General features: G+C 43.8%; 1 protein-coding gene and 1 long non-coding RNA gene across 7 annotated transcripts in view; one reads left to right on the plus strand and one right to left on the minus strand.

Annotated features, from left to right (window-relative positions):
• LOC105465113 (copper metabolism domain containing 1) overlaps positions 1 to 23,072 on the plus strand; it is a 248,464-nt gene that overhangs the window by 45,492 nt on the left and 179,900 nt on the right. For 2 of the 6 annotated variants that reach the window (XM_071076786.1, XM_071076788.1), the window contains exon 1: positions 19,823 to 20,082. The exons of the other annotated variants lie outside the window; for them this stretch is intronic. The gene's annotated coding sequence lies outside the window, so the exon portion shown is untranslated. Of the gene's footprint in view, positions 1 to 19,822; positions 20,083 to 23,072 lie in introns of those variants that run through there. 6 annotated transcript variants of the gene reach the window in all.
• Positions 4,173 to 15,464, minus strand: LOC139357872 (uncharacterized). Its single transcript, XR_011611795.1, has 4 exons — positions 15,193 to 15,464; positions 11,590 to 11,757; positions 9,420 to 9,507; positions 4,173 to 5,200 (listed from the first exon to the last, which is right to left on the minus strand). It is a non-coding gene; the product is annotated as an uncharacterized lncRNA (long non-coding RNA).

A 23,072-nucleotide genomic window follows, 5' to 3' on the forward strand; every position in this document is an offset into this window, starting at 1 on the left:
GGGTGCGTTTAGTCCCAGCTACTTGGGATGCTGAGGCAGGAGAATGGCTTGAACCCAGGAGGCAGAGCTTGCAGTGAGCCGAGATCGTGCCACTGCACTCTAGCCTGGGTGACAGAGCCAGCGAGACTCTGTCTCCAAAAAAAAAAAAAAAAAAAGGACAACGACAACAAGCAACTTTTGTTTTTGTATTTCTTTTTTCTTTTTCTTTCTTTCTTTTTTTTTTTTGAGATGGAGTTTTGCTCTTGTTGCCCAGGCTGAAGTGCAATGGTGTGATCTTGGCTCACTGCAACTTCTACCTCCCGGGTTCAAGCGATTCTCCTGCCTCAGCCTCCCAAGTAGCTGGGATTACAGGCATGTGCCACCACGCCCGGCAAATTTTTTGTATTTTTAGTAGAGATGGGGTTTCTCCATGTTGGTCAGGCTGGTCTCAAACTCCCAACCTCAGGTGATCTGCTCACCTCGGCCTCTCAAAGTGCTGGGATTACAGGCGTGAGCCACCGCGCCTGGCCTTTCTTTTTTGTATAATCCAAAATACCTAAATCCAGTTTAAGCATCCACAACTATATATGTTTAAATACAAAATTAATTTGAGATAGGGGTGTGTGTCTGGGGGTGGTGGGGGAATGTGAGAGGTAGTATAGAATGAAAAATAAGTTCCAGTTATTAGTATCTCTTGAGTGGGACAGTTGGGACATCTGTCCTGGAAGGGCCGTGGGGATGGGTTTTCATACAGAATGAACCATGGGATGTCCACAGGAAATGAATTTTGCATCAGGCTTGAGGGAAAACTCATTTGAAGCCTTGAATGCTCCTCTAGAGTATCAAAATGAAGGAAGAAACTTGTAAGTAAAACTTATTTTTGTCTTTTGAAAGGCTTAATGAGTGGCCCTGTGTGATGGCTCATACCTGTAATCCCAGCACTTGGGGAGGCAGAGTCGGGAATATTGCTTGATCCCAGGAATTCAAGACCAGCCTGAGCAACACAGGGAGACCCTGCCTCAAAAAAAAAAAATTTTTTTTTTTTATAAAGGCTTAACAAGTTTAAGTTACGGAATGAAAAAAATTTCAATTAATTCAATGGTAGGCTGTCATGAAAACAAAACAGATTTCAATTAAGCAAGAAAGGGATGTGAAATTGAGAGGCAAACAAAAAGGAAAAGGGGCTAGTTAGTACAGCAGTCACTGGTTTATCTGTATAGAGAGGGAAAACTATTTTTCTCTCAACCCTCATTGGTTCTTTTCTTTTTTATTTAAATTGAGACAGGGTCTTGCTATGTTGTCCAGGCTGGTCTCATACCCCTAGGCTCAAGCAATCCTCCTGCCTTGGCCTCCCAAATTGCTGAGATTACAGGCATGAGCTACTGTGCCTGGTCGCCTGATAAATTCTTAATTGGAATAGATTCCTGTAACAAAGGACAGATTAACAGGAGAAGAACAAGGTTATTTCCTGGAGCAGAGCATGGAAGATGTGGGTGTTCAGTGAACTTCCCGAGTGGCCAAAATGGTTGTATAAATAAGTTCTTTTAGTTTATATCAAGTCATACAGCTTCAGCTTATAGGGCTTTGGGACAAGAGAAGCTAGAGTCTCAATAAAGATCCCGGCAGTCAGGTTTTAGTTCCTAGTGACTTCAGGTCAGGAGGGTGGGAGAAAAATTGGAAACATTAATTACTGACAAGATACGCAAGACAGCAGGATCCAGTTTACAGAGTGGTGAAAAATAACTCAGAGACAAACAACAGAACTACAGTCTGATAACCCAGACTGGTTATAGTTTTCTATTGAAATGTAAAATTTCTGGCCTGATGTGGTGGCTAATGCCTATAATCCCAGCACTCTGGGAGGCTGAGGCGGGTGGATCACTTGAGGTTAGGAGTTAAAGACCAGCCTGGCCAACATGGCGAAACCCCCTCTCTACAAAAATACAAAAATTAGCTGGGCATGATGGCAGGTGCCCGTAATCCTAGCTACTCAGGAGGCTGAGGCAAGAGAATTGCTTGAACCTGGGAGGTGGAGGTTGCAGTGAGCTGACCGAGATCACACTGCTGCACTCCAGCCTGGGTGACAGAACAAGACTCTGTTTCAAAAAAAAAAAAAAGGTAAAATTTCTCTGTACAGTCATCCTCAGTTTGATCAAAGATAAAAGTAAGACTACTCTTGTTTACAAAACAAGTGTAATCTTATTAAATTTGGTCTAATTATTTATATAAGTGCAGCAAGAATGATAATTGAACATATGCTTGATCTTACGTTATCGTTGTTTTTGTTTGTTTTTTTGAGAGAGTCTCACTCTGTTGCCCAGGCTAGAGTGCAGTGGAGCTATCTCAGCTTACTGCAACTTCCTCCTCCAGAGTTCAAGCGACTCTCCCACCTCAGCCTATAGGTGCATACCACCACGCGTGGCTAATTTTTTGTATTTTAGTAGAGATGGGGTTTCACCATGTTGCCCAGGCTGGTCTCAAACTCCTGAGCTTAGGGGGATTCGCCGACCTTGGCCTCCCAAAGTACTGAGACACCATGCCCAGCCCAGCCCAGTTTTTTTTTTTTTTTTAAATTTTCATTCCCATTTTACAGATGAGGGTTATCAGTTTGGATGCACCCATTAGCTTCTCTAGTAGGGTTCTGGAAATTCCTACTCAGTCCAGTGGTATGATTTCAAAGTTATGTAAGCAATGTGATGAGAAATCTCTACCCTAGAGTACCTATATAATTCTTTCCATGGGTCTCTGAGGCAGTCACTTATGTTGATTATGAAGCATTCCGGCTTGTAGCTGATTGTGAGCTTTCAGGGAAGCATTTGAATATAAGAGTAATTATATGTAAATGACAAAAGACCTACAATGGCCATGGTTAAAGATTTTATTAGAGTTCATTATCAAAATAATGGAGTTGACAAAGAAATTTGGTTGTTTCTGTGCCATACAACATTTTAAGATAAAAACTGGAATTATGATTGATAACATTATATCAGAATATATTATGGACAGTGAGTGCGTTGACAAATTTCTAGAAACTTCATGTAGTTGTTTTAAAAAGCAGACAGGGTCTTGCCTTATTGTCCAGGATGGTCTTGAACTCCTGGGCTCAAGCGATCCTCCCGCCTTGGCTCCCAAAGTGCTGGGGTTTTAGGTGTGAGCCACCACACCTGGGCTTCCATACAGTGTTTGGAGTACTTATATTAATAACATTTTCTCATACAGATATGAACCCAAAATATGACATGGGGTCTTAGTCAATTTGGAAAGTTTATTTTGCCAGGGTTAAGGACCCGCCTATGACATAATCTCAGGAGGTCCTGATGACATATGCCCAGGGTAGTCTGAGTGTAGCTTGCTTTTATACAATTTAGGGAGACATATCAGTCAATATATGTAAGATTTACGTTGGTTTCATCTGGAAGGGTGGGACAACTCAAAGTGGGGGCTTCCAGGTCATACGTAGATTTAAACATACTCAGATTGGCAATTGGTTGAAAGATTTATTGTCAAAGAAAGGAATGTCTGGGTTAACATAAGGGGTTGTAGACACCAAGGCTTCGTCCTGCAGATGAAGGAAGCCTCCCGGTAGCAGACTTTATAGAAAATAGATGTTAAATGTTTCTTATCAGACTTATAGTCTGCATTAATGTTAGTGCTGGAGGGGTATGATAATTACCCCCACTTCCCCTTCATGGCCTGAACCAGTCTTTCTGGTTAAATTTTAGAGTGCCCCAGCCAATGAGGGAGTGCATTCAAATGGTTGTGAGAGCCTTTAAATTTTCCCCCTTTTGACCAAGATTTGCCAGAGGCAACATCAGTGGCTACCAGATTTTAATTTTGTCCCACAGTGGGCACAGTGTTGCTGGGATGGCATGGCTGCCTGCCCCTGGTCTATCCTGTCCTTCCCTATGACCGAGAAACTTAGAGTGAACAAGACTTATGACCAATTAATTATTCTAAGCCAGATAGGAATAGACATGGACAGGCATTCATTACCCTTTAAAATTATTATTAATTTTGTTTTTTAAGTAGAAGGTCAACAAACAAAAAGCCAAAGGTGAGGTTACAAAACCGACTTATTTTTAACTTCTATACTATGCATTGAGCCATAGCTCAATCTTGTTTTTAGTTTTAGTATGTAATCTTGGTTTTAGTTACAGACTTATAGCAATTAGCTATACAAAACAAGCGTTGTTCTGAAAAAATTTTAAAAAATATGTATATCTGTACAACTCATACCCAGGAGGTTTGTCGTAAGGTATCGTTATCCTGTCAGTAATTATTTTCTTCTTTTACCAGCTGTTCAGGCATCTTTGTACACATCCTTGATTTGGAGGGTCTGACCTTGACCTAATTGTATCCCTCAAAACTTGCCCTTACACTCTCATGTGACAGTCCCTGGGCCTAGAGGGAGGGTGCTTATATGGTCTTAGTAGTAAGGCATTTGCGGTGAAAAACAGATTGGGCCCAGTGGGATTGTTGCAGGTGGTTAGGCATGAGCTGGGCAGCAGAGAGAGCTCTCCTCTACCAACTAGAATATCGGGTAGATGGTTCAGCAATTATCGCATTGCCTGTCTAAAAATGATAATTCGGCAGCACCAGGGAGAGGCCATTTCCTGATGGTCCACACCTGTTAACATCATCAAACTGTTAATTGAATGCAGGCCCAACGGAGGAGCAACTTCCTGGGCATGCATGTTGAGACAAAAAAAAAAAAAAAATTGGTGAGGTATGATCTTCCGGGGGGCACAGGAAAAGGGAAGGAAGCCTCAGATGGGTGTGCTTATAACTCCCTAAATACATTGCGTGTGTTCAGTTCCAAAGGATAAGGAAAGCACTGGGCAAGTGGAAAGCCCGCTCTAAAGGAAGAAACATGGGAAAAAGGCGAGCTTATAAAATTCCTAGGATCACGGTTGAACAGGGCACTTGACCTTTTCTCTTTAACCTTCATGTGCCCACTTGGGTCTCTTCCAAGCACACTTGCTTTCCTGTTCTAAGACCTTTTCAAATAAACTTCCATTCCTGCTCTGGAACTTGCCTTGGTCTCTTTTTCTGCTTTATGCCCCTCAGTCAGATTCTTTCTCATGAAGAAGCAAGGACTCAAGTTGCTGTGGACCTGTACAGATTTGCCGCCGGTTAACTTGGATCTCTTCCACTGGTTAACAGGATGCCAAATGAGAGAGGTTGGCATCTCTGGTTTTGAGAATACCATAATTTTGGTTTCCTTTTAAGTAATGAGAAATAAGTAACATTAATATTGTGACAATCAAAAGAGTATTTGTATGTCAGAACAGAAAAGGGAACCTCTTTCATTAGGGCACCAACTAAAGATATGAAGAAAATTATAATCTGGTACTCTCTAGAGGATTATTGTGTCCAAGAAATAATTCATAATTCAGTCTACACTCAAAAAAACAAAAGTTAGTGTCAAGTGTTATACTTTTCCTTTGAAACAGTTTCTCTCTCTAGACTTCCTTTTCTATTAAAGAGAAATTATAGTAAGATCAATTTGTATGCAAATTAAGTTTTAGGCTTATTATACTTTGCCTGATTATTCACATAAAGTGCAGCAAGAATTGATTGGCTTGGCTGGGCACGGTGGCTCAAGCCTGTAATCCCAGCACTTTGGGAGGCCGAAGAGGGCAGATCCCAAGGTCAGGAGATCGAGACCACCCTGGCTAACACGGTGAAACCACGTCTCTACTAAAAATACAAAAAAAAAAAAAAAATTAGCCGGGCGTGGTGGTGGGCGCCTGTGGTCCCAGCTACTCGGGAGGCTGAGGCAGGAGAATGGCGTGAACCCAGGAGGCGGAGCTTGCAGTGAGCGGAGATCGCGCCACTGCATTCCAGTCTGGGTGACAGAGCAAGACTCCATCTCAAAAAAAAAAAAAAAGAATTGATTGGCTATATAGGCTCCTTTCAAGTTGACTGTGCTGAACTTTACCTAAAAATATACTATTTTAGTCAAAGTCTTGGTAAAATAACCAGTGTCTCCAATTGTTTTGTTCTAAAAGACTCTTACTGAACTTATGCAAATAACTATATTTTCATAAAATCACAATTTGAATTTTGGATAACTCAGAGAGAAAGGTAAATTTGCTTACAAAAACATATTTCACCCAAATGGTCTAAACTATAAATAACTATAAAACATTTTTTTGGACCGTTCTTTAACCAGAGCAGCAGCCTTCCAAACAAGATGTTTGTTCAACTCGGAACTGCCATTCACAAGCCAAACAGGTCATGGGAGCTCTCAGGTACTGTAGAATCTAGCAGCTCCTCAGATAGCTAGAATCAGTACTAGGGACAAAAAGAGGGTCCTTGCTTGTGAGTATCTCCTTCTTGTATTCCCAGGTAGCAAGAGCCTGTGTAAACCATTTTAATTTTATCATGGAAGTCTTTTGAACACCTTTATTTCCATTAGCATAGGGGTAGCTCCAGCCAACATTCCATAACAAGGCAGTAAATGTCCCTCAAGTAGAAATTCTCTAGTCCAGCAGTTGTTACTGGGAAGTACTCACAGTTTTTTGTCATAAGTCCCAATAAATGCTCCACAAAAGGCTACAAAGTGGAGGATTTGTCCTGTCTAGTACTCCAGCTTCTCCCCTATATTTTGTGGGCTAAGGCAATCTTTCTAGTTCCCATTTAGTAAGTTCAGTTAATATTTGTCAATAAGCAGATTTACCTGCCTTCAGTTTTATAGTACTAGATAGGGAAAACATCCCCCAGTCACATACAGTACCCATTTTCATAAGACATTTAGGTAAAAGGAGTCACAACTACCTTACATAAAGTCTATTTAAACATCTCAGATTTCTTAATTCTGTAAACCTGTATGTTTTTATGTTCTGGTCCCGGGAACTTTTCTACCCCCAGACCATTTTACCTTTTCTGATTAAAAAAAAAAAGGGGGAGGGGGGTTTGGGTTCCCAGCAGGGAGTTGAGCCAAGGGAGTCAGGCCTTTTTGTCAAATTTTTATCTTAATTTGCCTCAGCATTGCCCCAGACAATGTCAGCTTTCTCATGATAATCTTTGCCTTCTGATTTTTTAAAAAACATTTTCCAATCTAGGGCAAATAGTGAATAAGCATCCAAAAATTTCTATCACTTTCCTGGGGTGAATTCTTTGACTCCCTTTTTCCTTTCCCATTTTTTTTTTTGTTAATGACCCCCATTTTTTGGTTTTTTTTTTTTTTGAGATGGTGTCTCACCCAGGCTGGAGTGTGGTGGCGTGATCTCTGCTCACTGCAACCTCTGACTCCCGGGTTCAAGCGATACTCCTGCCTCAGCCTCTTGAGTAGCTGGGATTACAGGCACTCGCCACCATGCCTGGCTAATTTTTGTATTTTTAGTAGAGACGGGGTTTCTCCATGTTGGCCAGGCTGGTCTTGAGCTCCTGACCTTAGGTGATCCACCTGCCTCAGCCTCCCAAAGTGCTGGGATTACAGGCATAAGCCACCTTGCCTGGCCATGAGGTATAAGCATGCGTAAGACCATGAGGGACAGCAAATTTGATAAGGCCTCTCAAGCAGTCATATGATTCTGTGGGAAGGGTACCCATGTAAAAGGGGCCCTGTTAACCTCCAGATTTACCATGACCTGCGTTATGGACATATTAGGTAGGAGAATATCCCGGTCATTATAAAGCCAGTCCTATGTGGCTTGCATATGAAGCATATCAACTGTTTCATCTGTGGTACTCCACTTGGTATTTTATTTTATTTATTTATTTTTTTTTTTAATTTTTTTTTTTTTTTGAGACGGAGTCTCACGCTGTTGCCCAGGCTGGAGTGCAGTGGCGCGATCTCGGCTCACTGCAAGCTCCGCCTCCCGGGTTCCCGCCATTCTCCTGCCTCAGCCTCCTGAGTAGCTGGGACTACAGGCGCCCGCCACCGCGCCCGGCTAATTTTTTGTATTTTTAGTAGAGACGGGGTTTCACTGTGGTCTCGATCTCCTGACCTTGTGATCCGCCCGCCTCGGCCTCCCAAAGTGCTGGGATTACAGGCTTGAGCCACCGCGCCCGGCCTCCACTTGGTATTTTATAGGGGGAGGCAGGAAGTCCCCTTCTCGGGGCAAACCTTACAGTGGCATTTATGTGGTCCACTAGGCTGGTTGTTCTCTCAGGAATAACTTCCTGTGCATTTGGATCACATACATTCATCAGTGATTGTTTAATAGTGAGCTGTGGGTCCTGCATTAACCCAAACAAGCTCTTTCATTCTGTAGCATTTAAAATTAAGGATTTTGTCCTTAAAATGGTCATTTTTACAGTCCATTATTATAAAAGTTTCTCCAGAAGCTGATGATACCAATCTATGAAACAGAACAGTTCCTTTACATTAAACCCTCTGGTTTTAATAGTTACTTGGTTTTGCCCTTCCCCAATATTGACTATCTTCTTGGTAACCACAGGCCTCAGAGGTAACTTTATTTGCCCTGGCATACTTTTTCTTTTTATCCATTTAGTTTTATTTGTACAATTTTTCCTTTATTTTAAAGTGACGCTTAAATAGTCTCTTAACTAGGGAAAAACTTACATTTTCTTTAGCAAAAAACACATCCTTGTATGTGTTTGTTTATTTATTTTTGAGACAGTCTTGCTCTGTCACCCAGGCTGGAGTGCAGTGGCATAATCTCGGCTCACTGCAACCTCTGTCTCTCAGGTTCAAGCAGCTGGCCTCAGCCTCCTGAGTAGCTGGGATTACAGGCATGTGCCACCATGCCCAGCTAATTTTTGCATTTTTAGTAGAGATGGGGTTTCACCATGTTGTCCAGGCTGGTCTCGAACTCCTGACCTCAGGGGAACCACCCACCTCAGCCTCCCAAAGTGCTGGGATTACAGGCATGAGCCACCATGCCTGGCTGTTTGTTTGTTTATTTTTGAGACAGAGTCTTTCTGTCACCCAGGCTGGAGTGCAGTGACACTTGTGATCTGCCTGCTTTGGCCTCCCAAACTGCTGGGATGACAGGGGTGAGCCACTGTGCCTGGCCTTTTTTTTTTTTAATGAAGTCTCACTCTGTTGCCCAGGCTAAAGGGCAGTGGCGTGATCTTGGCTCATTGCAACCTCCACCTCCCAGTGGATTCTCGTGCCTCAGCCTCCCAAGTAGCCGGGATTACAGGCATACATCATCACGCTCGGCTAACTTTTGTATTTTTAGTAGAGGTGGGGTTTCACCATGTTGGCCAGACTGGTCTTGAACTTCTGACCTCAAGTGATCTGCCCGCCTCGGCCTCCCAAAGTGCTGGGATTACAGGCAGGAGTCACTGTGTCCGGCTGTTAATTTATGAGTACTCTTTATCTTTAAGCCAATCTGGTACCTTGTGGCCAAAAACACATAACAAAGTATGTGTACATACACCTAAACACATATATATACACTCATACAAAGTTCTTGTAGTTTATGCTTCAGAACTCTAGCCATGAGATATTAATAGAGACTTACCAGTTTGCAAACAATAGCAAAAAGAGATGGTTGGATGCAAACAGTGGATTTTATCTCAGTGGAAAAGTAACAGCAGACTTAAACCAGGCTGAAAAAAAAGCAGAGAGATAGAGAACTTAGGAACTTTATAGTTGCAGATTGACCTTCGGGCTCTGCATTTTTCTTGATGTAATTTGCTCATCAGTTTAAAATGTGCACAAGAACAGACCTCTAATGTGTAACCAGCTGCAGTATTAGAAAACGTGGCATGCTCTTCCATTACACAACCACTTTCAAGTAGAGGGGTCATAAAACCAAACAGGGTGCCTGAGAGAGGCCACTCTCCTTGTGTTTTTTCATTCCTAGAATATTTGTTTCCCACATTTTTTCTGAAAAGGAGGAACTGAGCTGTGCCTTAAGGTTTAGTGGAGTGGGTCAAAGTGTGCTGGTTGTGGGTGGGACTCCATAGTGTGTCACCAATGAGTCATTTCTGCCCTTTTATGTGTCTCAGTTTCTCTTTCTAGACATCCAGCACCACCAGGAGGGCTCAAAGTGAGGAATGAGGCTGGGTGCAGTGGCCGACACCTGTAATCCCAAACTGGGAGTCCGAGGCAGGTGGATCACTTGAGGTAGCAGTTCGAGACCAACCTGGCCAATATGGTGAAACCCCATCTCTACTAAAAATACAAAAATTAGCCAGGTATGGTGGCACGCATCTGTAATCCCAGCTACTCAGGAGGCTGGGACACAGGAATTGCTTGAACTCGGGAGTCAGAGCTTGCAGTGGGCGGAGATCCTGCCATTGTGCTCCAGCCTGGGCATCTCAGCAAGACTCCGTTTCAAAAAAAAAAAAAGCAGTTACCAGCTCCTGTATGTACGTCCTGGATAAGAATTTTTTAAAACTAATTTTCTTGAGAGTTCCCTGTAGGGCTGCTGCACGTTGTAGGGGGTCAACCCTGCAGACACTTCCACTTGGTCCCCAGTCACCCAGGGTTGCCTTTTGGTTGGAAGGAGCAAAATGCCCTTTCTTTTTGGAGTTGAGGAAACTCAGCCTGTCATCTATGAAAATGACAGTTCAGTTCCTCACACAAACGTGCACACAAGCCAATCGAGATTAATTTCAGGAGGAAAAGCAACGAGAAGACTCTTTAGAATGCACCCCTGGGCCAGGTGTGGTGGCTTATGCCTGTAATCCTAGCACTTTGGGAGGCCAAGGCAGGTGGATCACTTGAGCTCAGGAGTTCAAGACCAGCCTGGCCAACATAGCAAGACCCTGTCTCTACAAAAAGTACAAAAATTAGCTGGGTATGGTGGCACACATCTGTAGTCCCAACTACTCTGGAGACTGAAGAGGAGGATCTCTGGAGCCTGGGAAGTTGAGGCTGCAGTGAGCCATAATGGTGCCAGAGGACTCCAGCCTGGGTAACAGAGCAAGACTCTGTCTCAAAATAATAATAACAACAACAATAGTAATGATAATAATAATAGGAATGCACCTCTGAACTAGAATTAGGATCCTAGACAACAAATTCCTGGGAGCTCAGCTAAACCAGCTAAGACCACTTCATGTAAACCATTTTCAGCCACTCTTAACTTTGTAGCTCTCATCTGCCATTACACATGCCAAAGCCAAATCCTCTCATGGTACAAGGTAATTTCTGGTATCTTCAAAAGTCAAAGAATCAGGTAGTGCAATACAGGAAAGCAGAACCATAGACCTAAAAGCATCTGCCCATTACTCTTGAAAACTCCATAAAGAAAACACGACATCCCAAAAAGCGGCAAGTGGTGCCTTTGTTCTGACTTCTTTAAGGGGTTCGGGTTAATATAAGGCTTCTCTAGATTTTTTTTTGGTAGCAAAGATGGGGAAGGGGAAGGGGAAGGAGGAGTAAGGTGGAAGAAAAGACAGGAAGCAAAGACAGAAACCACGTGCATGGTTTTGTTTTGCTTTTCCTTTTTGCTGCTGCAAGGAGTTTTAGCCAATTCAGATGTCTTGTTCCCCATAATTGGAATTCTCATTCAGATCTGGCCAAGTTGGTTAGAGTTGGAGCTAGTTAAACCCGATGGGAGAAAGACCAGAACAACAAAAACCCAATATGATTACTGAGTGCTCTAATGGCAAGGCAAAATTAAGACCAGCTGATTGTTAATTGTAACTTTAGCCAAATGAAAGCCCAATTCACCTACTTACCTAGGAATGGGTCTCAGGTGGAAGACTGCTCTCTACTATCCCAGAAGCAGGAAAAAACTCAAACTCCAGAAAGGAGTTAGCTGCTGTCACGCGCGTCCGTGTGAAGAGACCACCAAACAGGCTTTGTATGAGCAACATGGCTGTTTATTTCACCTGGGTGCAGGTGGGCTGAGTCCGAAAAGAGAATCAGCAAAGGGAGATAAGTGTGGGGCCGTTTTATAGGATTTGGGTAGGTAAAGGAAAATTACAGTCAAAAGGGGCGTTGTTCTCTGGCGGGCAGGAGTGGGGGTTACAGGGTGCTCAGTGGGGAAGCTTTTTGAGCCAGGATGAGCCAGGAAGAGGAATTTCACAAGATAATATCATCACTTAAGGCAAGGACCGGCCATTTTCACTTCTTTTGTGGTGGAATGTCATCGGTTAAGGCGAGGCAGAGCATTTGCACTTCTTTTGTGATTCTTCAGTTACTTCAGGCCATCTGGGCATAAACGTGCAAGTCACAGGGGATGTGAAGGCTTGGCTTGGGCTCAGAGGCCTGACATTCCTGCCTTCTTACATTAATAAGAAAAATAAAACAAAATAGTGTGAAGTGTTGGGGCGGCGAAAATTTTTTTGGGGGTGCTATGGAGAGAGAATGGGCGATGTTTCTCAGGGCTTCTTCAAGCGGGATTAGGGGCGGCGTGGGAACCTAGAGTGGAAGAGATTAAACTGAAGGAAGATTTTTGTGGTAGGGGGTGATACTGTGGGGTCATTAGAAGAAACATTTGTCATATAGAATGCTTGGTGACGGCCTGGATGCGGTTTTGTATGAATTGAAAAACTAAATGGAAGACACAAGGTAAGAGAAGGAGAAAGAACAGGTATTGAAGGACTAAGAATTGGGAGGACCTAGGACATCTAATTAGAGAGTGCCCAAGGAGGTTCAGCATAGCCTTGCCAGCAAAGATCATTTATTTACTTTAAGAGGAAATTTAGAGTGGCGGTTTGGGATAGCACTAGGAGATACCAACTGTGATGGCTTGGAGAAACAGTGTAAACCGGCAGTGTAAACATGAGCAGGGCATTTATGAGTAGTTGAGAACGGTGAATAGGAGGAGTAAGACTAGACAGAATACAGTAGGAATGAAAGTTTTTTGGGATGCAGTCTAAGTTGGTCTGGTGTCTGGAATGAGACTGGGACCTAATGAAAAGGAGTGTCCACCCAGGAGCTCAAATGGGCTGGAACCTGTAGCATTCCGAGGACAGGCCTGAATTCTGAGAAAGGAAAGTGGTAAAAGTATTGTCTAGTCCTTTTTAAGTTGGTGACTGAGCTTGGTGAGGTGTGTTTTTAAAAGACCATTAGTCCATTCTACCTTTCCTGAAGATTGAGGACGGTAAAGGATATAAAGGTTTCACTGAATACCAAAAGCCTGAGAAACTGCTTGGGTCATTTGACTATTAAAGGCTGGTCTGTTATCAGACTGTATAGAGGTAGGGAAGGCCAAACCGAGGAATTGTGTCTGAAATGACCGCGGTGGCCTTCTCAGACCCTGTGGGAAAGGCCTCTATCCATCCAAAGTGTCTACCCAGACTAAGAGATATTTTAGTTTTCTGACTCAGGGCATGTGAGTAAAGTCAATTTGCCAGTCCTGGGCAGGGGCAAATCCTCGAGCTTGATGTGTAGGAAAGGGAGGGGGCCTGAACAATCCCTGAGGGGCAGTAGAATAGCAGATGGAACACTGAGAAGTGATCTCCTTGAGGATAGATTTCTAGGATGGAAAGGAAATGAGAGGTTCTAAGAGGCAGGCTAGCGGCTTGTAACTTACATGGAAGAGGTTATGAAATGACGACAGAACAGAATGGGCCTGTGAGGCTGGAAGGAGATAATTTCATTGGTCTAAGAACTATTTGCCGGCCGGGCGCGGTGGCTCAAGCCTGTAATCCCAGCACTTTGGGAGGCCGAGACGGGCGGATCACGAGGTCAGGAGATCAAGACCATCCTGACTAACACAATGAAACCCCGTCTCTACTAAAAATACAAAAAAAAAAAAAAAAAGCCGGGCGAGGTGGCGGCGCCTGTAGTCCCAGCTACTCGGGAGGCTGAGGCAGGAGAATGGCGTGAACCCGGGAGGCAGAGCTTGCAGTGAGCCGAGATCGCGCCACTGCACTCCAGCCTGGGCGATAGAGCGAGACTCCGTCTCAAAAAAAAAAAAAGAACTATTTGCCTTGTGTGTGAGGAGATTGATAGGTGGAAGTTTCAGCGGGGAGTAGGTGGGAGTGGCCGATGTGGAGGAGGAAAACTGCCCTGAGGGATAATGCTAGCTGCTTTTTTAGCTAACTTATCAGCATAAGCATTGTCCTGAGCGATGGGATCTGATGCCTTTTGATGGCTGCTTTTTTAGCTACCTTATCAGCATAAGCATTATCTTGAGCAAAGGTTGGGGGAAGAAAAATAGATTTGGGAAGTTATGAGAACTGTAGAGAGTTGAGCATAGTTTGTGATTTGTAGGGCCTCTAACAGTATTAAAGCGGTGGCAGCCGCTGCACGCAGACATGAGGGCTAGGCTAAAACAGTAAGGTCAAGTTGTTTGAACAGAAAGGCTACAGGATGTGGTCCTGGCTCTTGTGTAATAAGTCCGATCGCACTAACCATGCCTAGCAAGGAAAGGAGTTGTTGTTTTTTAGAAGGGATTGGGGTTTGGGAGATTAGCTGGACACGATCAGCAGGGATAGTGTGTATTTATGAGAATTATGCCGAGATAGGTAACAGATGAGGAAGAAATTTGGGCTTAACTGAAGTGATGGGAGCGGTCTGTGAAGCTTTGCAGCAGCAGTACAGCCTAGGTAATTTGCTAAGCCTGATGGGTGTCAGGGTCAGTCTAAGTGAAAGCGAAGAGAGGCTGGGGTGAAGGGTGTAGAGGAATAGTAACGAAAGTATGTTTGAGATCCAGAACAGAATACTGGGTTGTGGAGGGAGGTATTGAGAATAGGAGAGTATATGGGTTTGGTGCTACGGGGTGGATAGGCAAGACAATTTGGTTGACAAGGTACAGATCCTGAACTAACTTGCAAGTCTTGTCTGGTTTTAGGACAGGTAAAATGGGGGCATTGTAAGGGGAGTTTACAGGGTTTAAAAGGCCATACTGTAGCAGGCGAATGATAACAGGCTTTAATCCTTTTAAAGCGTGCTGCGGGACGGGATATTGGCATTGAATGGGGTAAGGGTGATTGGGTTTAATGAGATGGTAAGGGGTGACTGATCAGTCGCCAAGGAGAGGCATCCTATACTCGTGGGTTAAGGTGGGGGATACAAGAGGAGGATGCGAAGGAGGCTTTGAACTGGGGGAAAAGGCAGCAATGAGGTGTGGCTGTAGCCTAGGAATAGTCAGGGAAGCAGATAATTTAAAATGTCTCGACCTAATAAGGGAGCTGGGCAGGTGGGGATAACTAAAAAGGAATGCATAAAAGAATGTTGTCCAAGTTGGCACCAGAGTTGGGGAGTTTTACGAGGTTTAGAAGCCTGGCCGTCAATACCCACATTTATGGAGGCAAGGGAAACAGGCCCTTGAAAAGAAGGTGATGTGGCGTGGGTAGCCTCTGTATTGATTAAGAAGGGGACGGACTTACCCCTCACCGTAAGAGTTACCCAAAGTGTCTGTGATGGTCCAGGAGGCTTCTGAGGTGATGGGGCAGCATCAGTCTTCAGCTGCTAAGCTGAGAAGATCTGGGAAGGAGTCAGAGAGCCTTGGGCCAGAGTTCCAGGGGCTCTGGGAGCGGCTGCTGGGCGAGTTGGACAGCCCGATTTCCAGTGGGGTCCCTCTCAGATGGGACACGGCTTAGGAGGAATCCCAGGCTGCGGGCATTCCTTGGCCCAGTGGCCAGCTTTCCAGCACTTGTAGCAAGCTCCTTGGGGAGGAGGTTCTGGAGGAACTCCTGGCAGCTGCGGTTAAGGCGTTTGGAGTTGTGTGCTGGAGATGTGGGTGGGGTTTGTCTCACAGTGGAGGCAAGGAATTGCAACTCAGAAATAAGTTGCTACTTGGCTGCCTCTACTCTATTATTGTACACCTTGAAGGCGAGGTTCATTAAGTCCTGTTATGGGGTTTGAGGGCCGGAATTTAATTTTTGGAGCTTTATTTAATGTTGGGAGCAGATTGGGTAATAAAATAAAATGTATATTAAGAATAAGATGGCCTTCTGACCTTTCAGGGTCTGGGGCTGAAAAGCGTCTCAGGGTTGCTGCTAAATAGGCCATTAACTGGGCTAAGTTTCTTATATTTGATGAAAAAGAGCCTAAACGCTAACTGATTTGGAAGAGGTCAGATAAAGAAAAAGGAACATTAACCTTGACTATGCCTTTAGCTCTAGCCACTTTTTTAAGAGGAAATTTCTGGGCAGGTAGGGGAGGGCTAGTCGTGGAACGAAACTGTAAGCCAGACCGGGTGTGAGGAGGGGAGGTGATAAAAGGACTATATGGTGGGGGAGCAGAGGCTGAGGAAAAATTGGGACCTAGCTCGGCCTGGCGAGGAGGGGAGAGGTCAGATGAAAGGAAGATTAGAAGGACTCAGCGTCACTTGGGATTGGGGCTGAGGGGACAGGCGGGAGGGAAAGAAGGAAGATTTCGGACAAGTTGCATTGGGAACAGAAACTAGGGAGGGACCGATGTGTAAAAGAATGTCTGGACGTCAGGCAACTCAGACCGTTTGCCCACTTTACGACAAGAATTATTTAGCTCTTGTAGGATGGAAAAAATCGAAAGTGCTGTTTTCTGGTTATTTGGAACTACTGTCGAGTTTGTATTGGGGTTAAGCGGTATTATACAAGAAAATAAGGCATTTAGGTTTTAGGTCAGGTGTGAGTTGAAGAGGTTTTAGGTTCTTGAGAACACAGGCTAAGGGAGGAGGAGGAATGGAGGGTGGAAGGTTGCCCGTAGTGAAGGAAGCAAGCCCAGAGAAAACAGAGAGTAGAGATACAGAGAGAAGGAGTTCGGGGGTTCTTGCCCTCCAGAAAAGCGAGAAAGGGGTTGGGGTGCGGAACTAAGGTATTGGGGTGCAAAAAATAAGATATCGGGGCACAAAAATAAGAGGGGGCACAAAAATAAGGTCAGGGCGCAAAAATAAGAGTTCGGGTTTCTTGCCCCTACCCCAGAAAAGCAGAGAAGGGGTAGAGACAGGGAGGGTTGGGGTTGGGGTGCTTGCCCCTCCCCCAGAAAAGCGGGCCTTGCCGCTTAGGGTGAAGGACCAAGGCAGGCGTCCCCGCAGCGTGGTCAGACACCCCTGAAACGTGGGTGAGTAATCAGAGAGGCGTCCCTGCAATGATTAAACACCAAGGGAAGGCTGCCTTCCCCAGTCCGTGACTGGCGCCGGCGTTTTGGGTTCCACGGATAAAATGTGTCTCCTTTGTCTCTACCAGAAAATGAAAGGAATTGAAATTAAAGAAGGGAGAGATTGAAGGGTGGTGCCAAGATTGAAAGGAGAAAGAGGTTGAGAGATAGTGAGAGAGGTTGGAGAAGAGAGTAAAAATGGGGCCGCTTACCCGATTTAAAATTGGTGAGATGTTCCTTGGGCTGGTTGGTCTGAGGACTAGAGGTCATAGGTGGATTTTTCTCACAGAGCAAAGAGCAGGAGGACAGGGGATTGATCTCCCAAGGGAGGTCCCCTGATCCGAGTCACGGCACCAAAACGTCATAAGCGTCCATGTGAAGAGACCACCAAATAGGCTTTGTGTGAGCAACATGGCTGTTTATTTCACCTGGGTGCAGGTGGGCTGAGTCCGAAAAGAGAATCAGCAAAGGGAGATAAGTGTGGGGCCGTTTTATAGGATTTGGGTAGGTAAAGGAAAATTACAGTCAAAAGGGGCGTTGTTCTCTGGCGGGCAGGAGTGGGGGTTACATGGTGCTCAGTGGGGGAGCTTTTTGAGCCAGGAAGAGGAATTTCACAAGTTAATATCATCGCTTAAGGCAAGGACCGGCCATTTTCACTTCTTTTGTGGTGAAATGTCATCGGTTAAGGCGAGGCAGAGCATTTGCACTTCTTTTGTGATTCTTCAGTTACTTCAGGCCATCTGGGCATAAACGTGCAAGTCACCGGGGATGCAATGGCTTGGCTTGGGCTCAGAGGCCTGACAACTGCCTTCCATCATTATGGAAGCAGGAGAACTTGCCTTCCTTGTTGGAGCAAGTAAAATTTCAGAAAAAGGAGTTGTATAACAAAATAAACTTTAGATCTTGACCAAATTTTGGGAGATCAGGGATTCTCTGGCGTGGGGCCTCCCAGGCCTCAGCCAATTATCCTTTTGGTTTGAGCAGTAAAGATAGCTCAAGCTGGTACCAAGCATAAATAGGCGATTTGTCAAAGGTCAGGGGCACTTCCACTCAGAAGCCCTTTCAGGTTGCCAAATGTGAACCCAAAATATCTGAGACAGGTTTCAGTGAATTTAGAAAGTTTATTTTGCCAGGGTTAAGGACGCAGCCACGACATAGCCTCAGGAGGTCCTGATGATATGTTCCCAGGGTGGTGAGGATACAGCTTGCTTTCGTACAATTTAGAGAGACATAATACATCAATCAATATATATAAGATTTACATTGGTTTGATGTGAAAGGGTCAGACAACTCATAGTGGGGGCTTCCAGGTCATAGGCAGATTTAAACACATTCTCATTGCCAGTTGGTTGACTGTCAGTAGAAAGGAATGTCTGGGTTAAGATAAGGGGTTGTGGAGACCAAGGTTTTATCCTGCAAATGAAGCCTCCAGGTAGCCGGTTTTAGAGAAAATAGATTGTAAAGGTTTCTTATCAGACTTAAGGTCTCCATTAATGTTGCTGCTGGAAGGGTGTGATGAGGCATGTCCTACCCCTACTTCCCTTCATGGCCTGAACCAGTCTTTCTGGTTAAATTTTAGAGTGCCTTGACCAAGGAAGGAGTGCAGTCAGATGGTTGTGGGAGCCTCTGAATTTTATTTTTGGTTCACACAGATATAACTTAGAGAAGGTTAAGCATCACTTCTACAATGTTTCCCATGCAATTTAACGTATCAAATAAACCTAATTTAAAAAATTAATCAGAGATAAGTTCAGGAAAACCTAGTTATTTTTAACATCTCTCTTTTTAAAAGATGAAAAAACAAACCCTTTGAGATTTTCCAGGGGCCGTTTGGAAAAATCTCAAGTTTGAGATTTTCCAGGGGCCCTTTGGAAAAATCTCAAGTTTGAGATCAAGATTTTATTTAGGATTTGATTTTGAGAAGGCAAAATGTCAAAAGGTTCGAACGTTTGATTAAATAGGGTCCCAGGTCACATTTTTAAAAGAAGACTTGGTTCTCTTAAATAGGGATATAATAAAGCACTGGAAATTATTCCAATAAGACACAGAATCTTTGTTTCCTAGGCAGATTACTTAAAAAGTAAAGAAAAATCTTTTACACAATCTCTCATAAAGAGCAGATTAGTAGTCCAAGAAATTTAGTCCCTTGAGAGAGAAAATTGAACTCTAGTTTTACATCAATACACTATTGATATTAAAGCTTTAATTTTAAAACCTCATAAATAAACCCATTCAGGCTTAGCCAGCTCGACCATATAAAATATGGTCTTTTTCTTTTGTTTTTTTGTTCCACATTTCCTTTACGACTTCATATATTCCTTCAGGTTTTTGTCCTTTCCTCTTTCACATTCTGGAACAACCTTTCAACACCTCTTAAACAACTACAAAAACTTATTTTGCATTCCTTGGATACTTTTAATAGAGTTGTTTTCCTTCACGGTTATTGCTTCTAGTAGTTTTGTTTACATATATACATTATTTTTAACAATCTTTATTTTACAGGGAAATCTAGGCAGTAGTCATGAATTGTCTGTAATATACCAGCATTTTTTTTTAGCAGATTAGTAAATTTTATGAATATAGCATTTCACATGTTCTAGAAATATAAACTTTTTCATAATAAAACTTCTCAATGTGGTCAAAAGTAGATGTTTACTAAGAGACTCAAATATCTTTAGTTTCTCTATAAAAATAAGTAGCTAAAAGCATGTATAATTTAAACATGTTTAGTAACTGTGTTACTGGGGGTCCTTGCTCCCAGAGCTCCCAAGATGGTGGGGGGCCACTTCCACAATGGCGGCAGGCCGCTTTCAAGATGGTGGCAAGCCTCATGTTCTCTTGACCAGGGAATGGAATCTTGGGCCATGCGGTGAGTGTTATAGCTCTATTAGAAGCCGTGGGTCACAGAAGAGAACCGTGGAACCTAGTGACTAGTGTTCAGCTCGATTAGCATGAACCCAGGCACTTAGCCCTGCAGGAACAATGGCAAACCTTTAGCCTGATGGGGAGTGGCAGTGGGCGCCTCGCTTGACCAGGAGCACAGTGGACACCCTGCCGGATCCAGAGGGCTGGAAGTCAGCCGCGGGTCTGTGCCAGCGGCAAACAGCAGTGGTGAACTGCGAGCGAGAGCTCAGCTCGACCAGGAGAGCGTGCAGTTGTAAGATTTAATAGAGTGAAAACAGAGCTCCCATACAAAGGTAGGGGACCCAAAGAAGGTAGCGGTTTGGTATGCCTGGGTTTATATCCCGATCATTGTCCCTCCTGCTGTGCTCTCAGGCAATAGATGATTGGTTATTTCTTTACCTCCTGTTGTTGCCTAATTAGCATTTTAGTGAGCTCTCTTTCCTACCTGATTGGTCAGCTGTTAGCTAAGTCGTAAGCCCCGTGTTTAAAGGTGGATGCGGTCACCTTCCCAGCTAGGCTTAGGGATTCTTAGCCTAGGAAATCCAGCTAGTCCTGCCTCTCAACTGTTTCAGCATTTTATTTTACTTAGAACAATCTATATATTCAATGAATACCTGTCACTTAGTATAACTTAAGGTTTCAAATTACCAAACAGATTTTGGAAAGACTTTCATTTATTTTTATTTTTTGAACAACCTTTGAGCAAATAATTTTTTCTTTTAAAAATTTTGTACTTTTAGGCCGGGTGCGGTGGCTCACGCCTGTAATCCCAGCACTTTGGGAGGCCGAGGCGGGCGGATCACAAGGTCAGGAGATCGAGACCACGGTGAAACCCCGTCTCTACTAAAAATACAAAAAATTAGCCGGGCGCGGTTGTGGGCGCCTGTAGTCCCAGCTACTCGGGAGGCTGAGGCAGGAGAATGGCGTGAACCCGGGAGGCGGAGCTTGCAGTGAGCCGAGATCGCGCCACTGCACTCCAGCCTGGGCGACAGAGCGAGACTCCGTCTCAAAAAAAAAAAAAAAAAAAGACTTATGAAACACAATTATTGTTGAAATAGTTTGTCAGAACAGACTCAATTTGATTAAAATCACATCTGTACATTTATGATCTTAAACATCTAATAAATACATTAACTTATTTTATGAGTAAGCCCAATAAAGTTACTATAAATAAATAAATAAAATAAAATAAGTTAAAATAAATAAATAAGTTACTCAGGATGTGGAGGCAGGAGGATCATTTGAGTCCAAACCCAGAAGTTCGAGACCAGCCTAGGCAGCATAGCGAGACCCTGTCTCTTAAAGCAGAATTTTAAAAATGAAGCCATTGAAGTTCTAAATTATGCTTAGTAAAGTTATGCCAACAAGAAAGGAAGGGAAAGAGCTAGGGCTGCAGTGGCAGAGCATATAGCCAGCAGGCTTTTGACAAGAAAGGGGGTTTCAGTTGACTGAGAAGTTCCCATGAGAAGAGCAGGATAAAGTGAAGAGAACAGAGAAGCCTTAAAACAAAGAGCCCAGGGAGAACTAGCCTGAGACGAGTACAGAGAGGCTCAAAACCAAAACTGGGAAGAAGAGTTCCAGCACAATGAGTTCCTTCCAAACAAAGAAGCCTTAGATTCTAACCTAGCTTCAGAGAGCACAGTCATTCAAAATGTGACTGAAATTATAAGCCTTTTTATGGCTTACCCATGGATGCAATAGGTGTTCCCAAAAAGTGTGCAGAAGATGGAGCCCCTGATCCGAAGTCATTCCCAAAGATATCCAAAGAGAGAAGAAGTAAAAATCTTTTTCGCTGCAGGAAATAAGAATAGTGTTTGTCAATTCCAGATCAAGGCAGATTCAGTTAAAAGAAAAAAAAAGAATGGTGTTTGTGAAAACCTGTGTCTGTGGCCTCCAACAAAAGTGAGATACTTTTGACACTGGGTAGGTGATGCTGAAATGGGATTTCCTAGTACTAGCAAGGCAGCAAGGAAAGAGATGACGCAGGCCCTTGTGGACTGAGATCTTTTATTTAGACAGACTCCCTTGAGAGCTGGCATGGTCCATAGGAAAATATCTCAGGCCCCCAGGCCACTGGCTGCTTGCCTGCAGACATAGACCCACTGACGGGTAGAAAACCAGTAACAGAATGCAGTCACTGGATCCAAGCCAAGGTCTCAGGACACAAAATGAAACAAACAGGACACTGTCGCTATCCCTGAGAAGGAAAGGATCTATTATAAGAGTACTTGAACCAAGTGTGACGGTACCTAAAGAACTAGTTCCTAAAGTGTTTTCTTCTGTAAATCTAAATTTTGGAAAATCCCTTTTAGAAAAGGAAAGCAGAGCCTCTTAACATCCTTGCTCAGCTGGACCCAGAGATCTAGGGTCTGACAGGTAAAATGTTTATTTTCACTGGCTGGGTCATAGGTCCTGGGATGTCAGTTGCAGTTTTCAGAACAAGCAGAGAATCCCAACCATCCCAACCTCATTGACAAATCTGTTGGGAGGAAAACTTTCCCTCCTCCAATTTGGGTTTAGTTGTTGGGGACCTGCACGTTATCTGATAATAGGCAGGTTTATAGGAGAAAAGACAAGTTTATTTATGTGTTTCATGGGAGTGCTCAGTGATGAGTAATTCACTCAATGATCAGATAAAAGGTTTATACAGTAGTTCCCCCAATCCCCTGTGGATTAATAGGGGATTCCCCTATGTTCCAAGAGCCCCGTGGATGACCAAAACCACTGATAGTACTGAACCCTGGCCAAGGAACGCTAAGGTCACTTTTTCACTTAAAGGAAGCACTTTATGGCTTCTCTTTGGCATATCCAAGTTGCCAGCATCACTATTCTTGTGCTTTGGGAACATTACTAAGTAAAACAAAGGTTACTTTAACACAGGCACTGTGACACTGAAATAATTGACCTGATAACTGAGAAGACTACTAAGTGACCTTGGGTAGCATATACAGTGTTGGAACCGAACTGTCGATTCCCTCCTGGGCAGGGGTCGCCGCGAAGGATCACCGACACGAGATTCACAGCAGAGAGTTATTTATTACTAGCGCGCTAGGGTCCCAAGCTCTAAGTTGGCCCTGGGACCCCGACTGCTTGTTACAGGCTGTTTATATAGGCAAATACAAGTTCAAACACAGCTTAGGGCGCGAAATTCAAACAAAGCTTTAGGCGCGTGGTAATTGGGTCTGTCTATGGCCTGAGCAAGGTGTCTTATGCTAATTGGTTAGAGCAGGACCTTATGAGGTTTTTTCTTGGAGTTGCTGATTCCGGGAACTTCGAGGCAGGG

This window comes from Macaca nemestrina, chromosome 13 (assembly GCF_043159975.1).
Source record: "Macaca nemestrina isolate mMacNem1 chromosome 13, mMacNem.hap1, whole genome shotgun sequence".
In the NCBI taxonomy this organism is placed as follows: domain Eukaryota; kingdom Metazoa; phylum Chordata; class Mammalia; order Primates; family Cercopithecidae; genus Macaca; species Macaca nemestrina.